Genomic DNA, 10,537 nt, shown 5'->3' with positions numbered 1-10,537 from the left:
GCCACAAGAAAAGTAAACTTTGCCACAGCTTACTTTACATAGAGCAGAAAGGATCCAGTGGTGTCTCTGCCAAAGATGAGGCAAGAGGTTCCAAATGCTTGTGCCATTTTGGCCTCCCTGATTTGTTTGCCTCTTTTCAGGAACCATCATTTGTGAGAATCACTCTTAGTAAAGTCTTCATTTTATTTTTGTTTTTGTTTTTTCCAAAACAAACTTATCAGGTAGTGTTTGAATGAAATAAACTGCTTTGAAAATTCTATTTGTCAAAGGGATTCTTAATACATTAGTTAGGAAGGTGAAGGGAAGGATGTTTCTAGATCTTCAATGCCAGATATAGGAGGCATTTCTGCAGAGAAGGCATGTATCTTGTCAATTCCAGAATTTCCTCTGAGAATGTTGGGGTTTTTTTCCTCTCAGTGCCCTTTTGATCAGAGCTTTGACTCCCCAGCTCAGACAGTTCTCTGTAGTCATGGGAATTGCTCCCATAATTAGCAGTGTCTCCTGCCTGGAACACAGACAAGTAAATGTTCAAACCTGGCAGCCGATCCTGGGAAGGAGAGCTGATTAAATCTTTCCTGTTGAGAGGCACCTTTTTGATTTGAATGTGACACCTACATGCCCCACCTCAGGTTTGTCTGGGGGAAGCAGTTTTGCCCATATCTTCATAACTGAAGATCCTAGTATTTTAAAGAAACATTTAATCTTAAAAGGGGCCCACTGGTTTCCCAAGTTAAGTAACTTAGGGAAAAACCTAGGATTTTTCCTCTCTCCTGGCCCCTTCTCCACTAAACACCACCCTGTGCTTGGTATGCTGAAAGCTTCTGCTGCACAGGTATCATCAAATGCCAGAGGCCTTGAGAAATAAAAGGAGTTCAGAACACCACTAAGTACACATAAGTATTAACTACAAATGGAAGAGTGAAAGAGCAGGCAAACTATTTCTTTAGAAGTTTTAGTAAGACAGGCTGGAACCATCAAGCCCCAAAGTGAATACTCTTGGTGATATTCCATTCCAGGAAAGCTTTCTACAGGCGGAGGTATATTCTTATCTGGATGTAGCTAGGATTATGTACTACCATTCAAACACTTTCAGGAGAGACAATATCCATTTTCCTACTGACTTCAAGGCAGCCTTTTAAGTTTATTCAGATTTATTTTGGTGAGTGCAATAAAAAAGCAAGGTTGGAGAATTATGTTTAACAAAAATAAAGTCATTGTATGCCTAAAGTTTCCCACTGAAAGCTGCTTTTAAAGCAGTTTGCTGCTCCTCAGCTCCAGTCACCTCAGCAGTACTTGCATTCAGTCAGATTGGCTGTGAACAAAGCAAATTTGCTTCACACACAACAGCCCTAAACCTCCACTCTCAGGACAGAAGTCTTCCTTAGCAATGTTTTCTACATGGCTCTGGTTAAGGGCCATTCACTTACCTCTAACCTCTTTCTCCTGGGAGACAAAGGCACCTTTGGGCTGAAGTGACACAGGAGAGTTAGAATCAGATTTGTTATCGACATTGCAGCCTTCAATTTCAGTAAGAGGCTAAATCTGTCTATTCCAACTACAGGAAGGCAATCTTTATAACCCCTGGAGCACTTGGCCAATTATGCACCTGCAAATATACCATACGGGACATTTCAGGTTCCTACGCACTTTGAAAACCGATACTTAAACAGTCTCAAGGGATCCTATCACCCACCTCGAATAATAGCTGCTTTGGAATCTGTTATTGGCACCAGAAAAAGAAAGAGTCCTCTGAAGTCATTCTAAAGCCATTTTTATTGTGCATTTTCAAACAAAGAACCTCACCAAAAGAACTTCTGTTACAAAATCAGGGTAGAAAGTCAAACTCATCTCATCTAAGAGTCAATTACCTTGGCAATTTTGTGAGGGGATGGGAAATGAGTGTTAGAGGAAAGGATTGTGGGGAGGGGGAGGGATTGGCTTTTAAAATCCCCTGGGTGAGAAGAGTGTTCCCACTGACTCTAAACCCTAACAATTACAACAGAAGGGCCTCTGTGACTTTCTGGCCATAAACTTTTTATGATTATTAACCGAGGAAACCTAGAATATGTGGAATTTTAACAGTTGGCTTTCAACCTCCATTCGCTCCTTTCTGAGAAGCTTGTTTTTGCACAGTGTAATAACCTAAGGCTCAGAATTTATGTTAGCTACTTTGATATTCCTTGCTGAAAAGCTACCTTCTTACATATCTTACTTCCAGTAAAGAGGCAGATGCCCTGTGTGCTATTTATCTTGGGAAAGAAATACATGCAGGGAAAAGAAATAATTTTCTTCTTATTGCAATTAAATTAAATCGTGACCACCTGTTGTGGGATTATCCTGCCATCTGCTGTTCAGAAGAGAAACAACAGCAGAGAACCAGACAGGAGGCAAAATGCTGGAAAGCTTAGCTCCTAGATGTCCATCAGTTGATTCTGGGTATTGGTATAGCTAAAATTTTCAGTGTTACACCTCTTTTAGAATTTGTCTATCAGGTTTTCCACTGTTCACTGAATTTGTCTCTTAGACAAATTCTAAAAGAGCTGTAACACTGAAGATGGTTTTCTTCTCGGGGAGACTTTCCCACAGGAAAAACAAAAATCTTCCTTTTTAAAAAAATGTTTTAAAAGGATCTCTCTTTCTTTCTTTTCTTTTCTTTCGAAATGGAGTGTCGCTGTGTTGCCCAGTGGTGTGATCTCGGTTCACTGTAACCTCTGCCTCCAGGGATCAAGCGATTCTCCTGCCTCAGCCTCCCGAGTAGCTGGGATTATAGGCATGTGCCACCACTCCGTGCTAATTTTTGTATTTTTATGGGGTTTCACTCTGTTGGCCAGGCTGGTCTCAAACTCTTGATCTCAGGTGATCTGCCCACCTAGACCTCCCAAAGTGCTGGGATTACAGGTGTGAGCCACCGCCCCCGCCCTCACCTTGTATTTATTTAATTTTTTTTGAGATAGGGTTCTCTCTGTTGCCCAAGCTGGAGTACAGTGGCACCATCATGGCTCACTGCAGCCTCGAACTCCTAAAGTCCAGTGATCCTCCTACCTCAGCCTCCCAAGTAGCTGGGACCACAGATGTGCACTACCACACCCTGCTAATTTTTATTTTTATTAAAAAAAATTTTTTTGAGACAGGGTTTACTCTGTTGCCCAAGCTGGAGTGCAGTGGTGCGATCATGGCTCACTGCAGCCTCGACCTCCCAGACTCAAGTGATCCTCTGACTTCAGCCTCCCAAGTAGCTGGGTCTACACCACTACGCTCAGCTACTTTTTTATAATTTTTGTAGAGATAGTGTCTCCCTGTGTTGCCCAGGCTGGTCTCAATCTCCTGGGCTCAAGTGATCCTTCTGCTTCAGCCTCCCAAAGTGCTGGGATTACAGGCATGAACCACTGTGCATGGCCTGATTTATTTATTTATTATTTTGAGACTCATTCTATTGCCCAGGCTGCAGTGCAATGGCTCCATCTCGGCTCACTGCAACCTCTGCCTCCTGGGTTTAAACAATTCTCCTGCCTCAGCCTCCCAAGTATCTGGGATTACGGGTGTGTGCCACCACACCAGGCTAATTTTTGTATTTTTAGTAGAGATGGGATTTCACCATGTTGGCCAGGCTGGCCTTGAACTTCCTACCTCAGGTGATCTGCCCGCCGCAGCCTCCCAAAGTGCTGAGATTACAGGCATGAGCCACAGCTCCCTGCCCTGATTTATTATTAATATTTTATTTTGTCTATGGGTTCTCCCCAATCTTTCTTTCTTTCTTTGTTTTGTTTTGTTTGAGACAGAATCTCACTCTGTTATCCAGGCTGCAGTGCAGTGGTGCTATCTCAGCTCACTACAAGCTCCGCTCCAGGTTCAAGCTATTCTCCAGCCTCAGCTTCCTGAGTAGCTACAGGCATGTGCCACCATGCCCGGCTGATTTTTTTGTATTTTTAGTAGAGATGGGGTTTTCACATGTTGGCCAGGCTGACCTTGAACTCCTAAACACAGGTAGTCCACCCACCTCGGCCTCCCAAACTACTGGGATTACAGGCATTAGCCACCGTGCCCGGCTGGTTCTCCCCAGTCTTACCCATATCCCTGGTTTCTTCCTCGGGATTAATAGGGAAAATATGAAAACTTTAATTTTCCCTCACTCTTCGAAAAATAATAAGAGTTATAATCCTGTTAAAAGGCTCATTCTCCACTCTAAGCCATTATGAGTGCTTCCCTGGGCTCTTCATTGTCTACCCACTCTAATTGTCTCCGATCTGGTCTTCCTTCCTCCAGGGCATTGTTCACACTACTGCCAGTCAGAGTAATCATTTTCCAATGCAAAACTGTCAAGCCATTCCCCAGCTCAGAATCATTCAGTGGCTCTCACTTTCTTACAGGATTAAGTTCAAGATCCTAGTCCTGGCATTGAAGGCCTCTGGGTTAAATTTAAGTTCCCTGATTTAGCAGGCTATTTTATACCTCTTTGATTTTGCTTGTGCTGTGTCTCTGCCAGAAATGTCCTTTCTGGCCACATATACCTGACAAACCCTTGTCCATCTTTTGGGTAGCTAGATGTCAGCTCCTCTGGAAACCTCTCCTGATTCTCTGCTCCTTGGTAGAACTGGTCATATCCTGTTTTGTGCCACTGGCTCCCCTCCCCCAACATATTTTAATGACATCACTTATCCCAAGGTTATGTAATTTTCTATTTCCTTGTCTGTCTCCCTCACTAGAATAAAAGCTCCTTAATAGCTTATGAATTTCCTAGGTTGTGCATTTCAGCACCTAGAACTGTGCCTGGTTTATAGTAGTTGCTTAGTAAACGTTTGTGGGACAAATGATGTAGAATTTATCTAGCATTTTAACTTTTTTTCTTGTCTGTTTGTTTAAATTTAATTAATTTACTTATTTTTGAGTCAGGGTCTCATTCTGTCACCCAGGATGGAGTGCAGTGGCACAATCATAGCTCACTACAGCCTTGACCTCTTGGGCTCAGATAATTCTCCCACTTCAGCCTCCTGAGTAGCTAGGACTACAGGCACCCACCACTACACCTGGCTAATTTTTGCATTTTTAGTAAAGACGGGGTTTTGCCATGTTGTCCAGGCTGGTCTGGAACCCCTGGGATCAAGCAATTCACCCACCTTGGCCTCCCAAAGCACTGGGATTACAGGCATGAGCCATGACGTCCAGCCTAGCATTTTAACTTTCAAAGAGTTTTCACTGCATTGTTCCATTTGATCTTTTTTTGATCATGTGAGGAAGTAAGGGCAGGTATTAATTACTGTGACCATTTTATGGATGAAGAAAGGGAAACGGCAGACAGCTGGTAAGTGGCAAAGCAAGAATCTGAGCCCAGTTTTTCTGAGAGGAGAAAACCATGACCCTGTCTGTATACTGTTGCTCTGCCCAGATCCTCTCAGATCTCCTACCAGTTCCTCCTGACCCTTCCTTGGCTTCTGTTTGTTTTTGCTTCCAATGACCAGCTCCTGAGACACTTCAAAAGTGGAAGGTCCTCAAGTTACTAGAATGGTTTTGATTTTTCCCTATTCCCTGGTCTCTAGCAAATGACTGATTAGGTGCGGGAGTCTGAAAGACCGGCATTCTTGCCTCTGGGTGGAATTTATACTCCTGAGCTCCCTCAGGTATTAAATTCCTTTAGAGATTAAACTACTCTCTCTAGGACTGCCTGAAATCTCACCTTTGCTTGGCTTTTTGCTTTTTCCCTTCCCAGGACAACTTCTCCTATGCCCTACTGACTTCTCCTTGGAGCATTTCCTTAAGACTCTGTCTCCTCCCCTCCCCACACACAAAAAAAGAAAAGGCTGGGCACAGTGGCTCATGCCTGTAATCCCAGCACTTTGAGAGGCCAAGGTGAGGATCACTTGAGCCAGGAGTTTAAGACCTGCTTGGGCAACACAGTGAGATTTCATCTCTACAAAAATTAAGAAAATTAGCCGGGTGTGGTGGCACATGCCTATAGTCCCAGCTACTCAGGTGGCTGAGGCAGGAGGATCAATTGACCTGGGAGTCAAGGCTGGCTGCAGAGTTGTGATCATGCTACCCCATTCCAGCCTGGGTAATGGAGAGACTCTGTCTCCAAACAAACAAACAAACAAATAAACATCTCTTACTGAGCAATCCTGTCTCAGGCTCTGCTTCCAAGGTTCCCCAGGCATCCAACTAAGTGTCTCCTTACTTCCTACTATATGTCAGAACTTGTCAGGTGCTTTTGCAAAAGCTATTTATTTACACAAACTCTCTAAGAGTAAAGTACATATATTTATGACAGCAAGACTTGTTTTTTGAGAGCCAGACTGCGTCAAAAAGAAAGAACTTCATTAAAATAGTCTCTTTTTTCTCCTACTATGAAATTATCTTTCATTAACTATAAATCATTCTAATGACCATTGATCTTTGGCAAATTTTCTCACCTCTAGACCCCAATATTTTTTTTGGAGACAGAGGCTTGCTCCATCGCCAGGCGCCAGGCTGGAGTGCAGTGGCACGATCTCGGCTCACTGCAACCTCCACCTCCCGGGTTCAAACAATTCTTCTGCCTCAGCCTCCTCAGTAGCTGGGACTACAGGCATGTGCCACCATGCCCAGCTAATTTTTGTATTTTTAGTAGAGACGGGGTTTCACTATGTTGGCCAGGATGGTCTCAATCTCTTGACCTCGTGATCTGCCCACCTCGGCCTCCCAAAGTGCTGCGATTACAGGCATGAGCCACTGTGCCGGGCCTAGACCCTAATATTTTTACCTTTAAAGTGAGGAAATAAGATAATAAGAATACCTACCATAGCTGGGCGAGATGGCTCATGTCTGTAATCCCAGCACTTTGGGAGGCTGAGGTGGGCAGATCACAAGGTCAAGAGATGGAGACCATCCTGGCCAACATGGTGAAACCCCGTGTCTACTAAAAAATACAAAAAAATGGCCGGGCGCGGTGGCTCAAGCCTGTAATCCCAGCACTTTGGGAGGCTGAGGCAAGGGGATCACTTGAGGTCAGGGGTTTGAGACCAGCCTGGCCAACATGGTGAAACCCCATCTCTACTAAAAATACAAAAATTAGCCCGGCATGGTGACAGGTGCCTGCAATCCCAGCTACTCAAAAGGCGGAGGCAGTAGACTCACTTAAGACTGGGAGGCAGAGGTTGTGGTAAGCTGAGATAGCACCACTGCACTCTAGCCTGAGCAACTGAGCTAGACTCAGTCTCAACAAAAATACAAAAAACAGAAAAGCCCAAGAACAATCAAAGGAACTTGAGGAAGCTTTTGGGGATGATGGATATGCTCATAATCTTTATTGTAAAGATAGTTTTCACAGGCGTATGCAAATGTCAAAACTCATCAGATTGTATACTTTGCAGTTTATTGTATGTCTGTTCAATAAAGCTGCTTAAGGAAACAACATGGATATATCACATTATTATGCCATTAGATTGGCAAAAATTAGAAAGCTGGGTAATGCTAAGTGTTAGCCAAAATGAGGTATAGAGGGACCCTAGTGGGAGTATAGATTAGTGCAGCCATTCTGGAGAGCAATCAGCCAGTACGTAGTCAAATTAATTTTGACAATAGTTTCTGTGCCAATTATTCTGCTCCTAGGTTGATATTTGAAAAGAAGATAGCTGGTCCAAGTGCAGTGGTGTTTGCAATTGATCACAACCAGTTACAGATTTCTTTGTTTCTTCCCTATTCCCACTGCTCCACTTGACTAGCCTTATTTAAAAAAAAAAAAGAAAGAAAAGAAAAGCTGGGTGCAGTGGCTCACACCTGTAATCCCAGCACTTTGAATCACTTGAGGTCAGGAGTTTGAGACCAACCTGGCCAATATGGTGAAACTCCTCCTCTATTAAAAATACAAAAAAAATTAGCTGGCCATGGTGGCGCCTCCTTGTAATCCCAGCTACTTGGGAGGTTGAGCCAGAATTGCTTGAATCCAGGAGGCAGAGATTGCAGTTCTCAGGCCAGGCGCGGTGGCTCATGCCTGTAATCCCAGCGCTTTGGAAGGCCGAAGAGGGTGGATCACAAGGTCAAGAGATCGAGACCATCCTGCCCAACATGGTGAAGCTCCGTCTCTATTAAAAAATACAAAAATTAGCTGGGTGTGGTGGCACTCCCAGCTACTCGGGAGGCTGAGGCAGGAGACTTGCTTGAACCCGGGAGGTGGAGGTTGCAGTGAGCCAAGATCGAGCCACTGCACTCCAGCCTGGTGCCTGGCGAAAGAGCAAAACTCTGTCTCAAAAAAAAAAAAAACCTCTGTCTCAAAAAAAAGAAAAAGAGAAGAACCTTATCATAATGAAGCTGCACGAAATCAAGGGGGAGAGAGAAAATTTAAAAAATAAAAGAGCTGGGTGCAGTGGTGCACCCTGTTATCCCAGCTACATGGGACACTGAGGCAGGAGGATGGCTTGAGTCCAAGAGTTCTGGGCCATAGTGTGCTATGTCCATCAGGTGTCTGTTCACACTAAGTTTTGCATCCATATGGTGACCTCCTGGGAGCTGGGGAACCACCAGGTTGACTAAGGAGTGGCGAATTAGCTCAGGTTGGAAACTGAGCAGGTTAAAACTCCTGTGCTGATCAGTAGTAAAACTGTGCCTGTGAATAGCCACTGCACTCTGGCCTGGATAACATGGTGAGACCCTGCCTCTTAAAAAAAAAGCAGGGGGCACGGGCATGATAGATCATGCCTGTAATCTCAGCATTTTGGGAGGCCAAGGCGAGAGAATCGCTTGAGCCTAGAAGTTTGAGACCAACCTGAGTAATGTAGGGAGATCCCATCTCTACCGCCTACAAAAAAACGATGCTACCCAGTTTTAAGACTTAGTTGTAAGCACTATAAAGCTAATCAAAACTGTGCTATTAGAAAGATCTATAGGTCAACATAACAGAATAGAGAGTTCAGGAACAGACTCACATATGGTAAGTTGATTTTCAACAAAGGTGTTAAGAAAGGATAGTCTTTTCTAATGATGCAGAAAAAATTAGATATCCATAAGGAAAAAACAATTTTCAACTCTTCTCTTTTTTTAACTCTTCTATCATACTCATATAGTATATGATACCAAAGAAATTAAATTGAAATGGATCATAGACCTAATCATAAAAGCTAAAACTTTTGCAAGAAAACAAGAGAAAAGTCTTTGACACCTTTGGGTAGAAAAAGCTTTCTTTCTTTTCTTTTTTTTTTTTTTTTTGAGACAGAGTCTTACTCTGTTGCCCAGGCTGGAGTACAGTGGCATGATCTTGGCACCTCTGCCTCCCAGGTTCAAGCAGTTCTCCTGCCTCAGCCTACCAAGTAGCTGGGACTAAAGGTACGTGCCACCATGCCTGGCTAATTTTTCTTGTATTTTTAGTAGAGACGGGGTCTCACTGTGTTTGCCAGAATGATCTCCATCTCCTGACCTCGTGATCCACCTGCCTCAGCCTCCCAAAGTGCTGGGATTACAGGAGTGAGACATCATGCCCCACCAGCTTTCTTAGAACAAGAAAGAAAATTAACCTTAAGACAAAAACATGATAAATTGGACTTTATTGACAGTAAATATTCTATTCTTCTTCTTCTTTTTTTTTTTTTGAGATGGAGTCCTGCTATGTTCCCAGGCTGGAGTGCAGTGGTTCGATCTCGACTTACTGTAACCTCCGGCTCACTGCAACCTCTGCCTCCCAGGTTCAAGTGATTCTCCTGCCTCAGCCTCTGGAGTAGCTGGGACTACAAACACGTGCCACCACCACCCAACTAATTTTTGTATTTTTAGTAGAGACAGGGTTTCACCACGTTGGCCACGATGGTCTTAATTTCTTGACATCGTGATCCACCAGCCTTGGCTTCCCAAAGTGCTGGGATTATAGGTATGAACCACTGCGCCTGGCTAATATTATGTTCTTCTATAGACACCATTAAAAAAGTGAAAAGTTGGCCAGGCGCAGTGGCTCATGCGTGTAATCCTGGCACTTTGAGAGGCCAAGGTGGGTGGATCACCTAAGGTCGGGAGTTCAAGACCACCCTGACCAATAAGGAGAAACCCCGTCTCTAATAAAAATACAAAATTATCTGGGTGTGGTGGCACATGCCTGTAATCCCAGAAACTTGGGAGGCTGAGGCAGGAGAATCGCTTGAACCTGGGAGGCAGAGGTTGCTGTGAGCGGAGATGGCACCATTGCACTTCAGCTTGGGAGTGCAGTGAAACCCCATCTCAAAAAAAAAAAAAAAGTGAAAAGGCAGGCTGGGCGAGGTGGCTCATGCCTGTAATCCCAGTACTTTGGGAGACTGAGGCGGGTGGATCACAAGGTCAGGAGTTCAAGACCAGAGATGATGAAACCCTGTCTCGACTGAAAATATAAAAAAAATTAGCTGGATGTGGTGGCAGGCGCCTGTAACCCCAGCTACTTGGTAGGCTGAGGCAGAGAATTGCTTGAAACCTAGAGGTGGAGGTTGCAGTGAGCCGAGATCACACACTGCACTCTAGCCTAGACGACAGAGTGAGACTCTGTCTCAAAAAAAAAGAGAAAAAGAAAAAGAAAAAGGCAAGCTCCAGACTGGGAAAAATATACATAGTT

General features: G+C 44.0%; 1 pseudogene; it reads right to left on the bottom strand.

Moving 5' to 3' along the window:
* Window positions 1-2,512: 2,512 nt before the first annotated feature.
* On the bottom strand, window positions 2,513-2,551 carry LOC119472162 (annotated as a pseudogene).
* Between the last annotated feature and the right edge of the window lie 7,986 nt (window positions 2,552-10,537).

This window comes from Cebus imitator, unplaced genomic scaffold (assembly GCF_001604975.1).
Source record: "Cebus imitator isolate Cc_AM_T3 unplaced genomic scaffold, Cebus_imitator-1.0 Scaffold87, whole genome shotgun sequence".
Classification (NCBI taxonomy): domain Eukaryota; kingdom Metazoa; phylum Chordata; class Mammalia; order Primates; family Cebidae; genus Cebus; species Cebus imitator.
The sequence above is the reverse complement of the archived record's forward strand: the minus strand, read 5'-3'. Positions and strand labels throughout refer to the sequence as shown.